Source organism: Ranitomeya imitator, chromosome 4 (genome assembly GCF_032444005.1).
Source record: "Ranitomeya imitator isolate aRanImi1 chromosome 4, aRanImi1.pri, whole genome shotgun sequence".
Lineage (NCBI taxonomy): Eukaryota > Metazoa > Chordata > Amphibia > Anura > Dendrobatidae > Ranitomeya > Ranitomeya imitator.
Window position 1 is genome coordinate 682,142,196 of NC_091285.1, and position 700 is coordinate 682,142,895.

Consider the following 700-nt stretch of genomic DNA (forward strand, 5'->3'; position numbering starts at 1 on the left):
ATGAGTACCTCTGGTCTGTCCTTCTGAGGTATGGTCTGCCGGGGAGGTTTGTCAATTGGTTAAAGACCTTGTATGAGGGGGCTGAGACTTTCCCGCTCGTGAACGGTTGGGTTGGTCACCCTTTTGAGGTGAGCTCTGGGGTCCGTCAGGGCTGTCCTCTGAGCCCACTTTTATACGTGTTCGCGATCGATCCCTTCTTAAGGAGGGTAGATCGTGGACCGTTGGTGGGAGTCGGGATGGACCAGGCGGAGCCGGGGGCCGCTCTGAGGGTGGTGGCGTACGCCGATGACGTCTCCCTTTTTGTGTCCTCGAGAGAGGAGGCGGATTGGGTCATGTCTGAGGTCGTGCGCTACTCGGAGGCTTCCGGGTCCATGATCAACCGGGAAAAGTGTGAGAGTCTCTGGCTGGGAGGGGGAGATCCAAGTTTTGATCTCCCGGACACCCTTCCAGGGCCCCAGTCCTCCGCTAAGATCTTAGGCATCAATTTTGGCCCAGGGGACTATCCCCATCGAAATTGGGAAGGCAGGCTCAAGATTGCCGCCCAGAAGGTGGACCAATGGAAGGGTTGGTCTTTAACCCTAAGGGAAAGGGTCAGCTTGGCCAAGGGTTATTTGCTTCCTTTGTTAATTTACTTGGGCAGCGTCTGCATCTTGCCGGAATCTCTCTGGACGCGGGTCTATAGCCTGTTCTTCCAACTGTT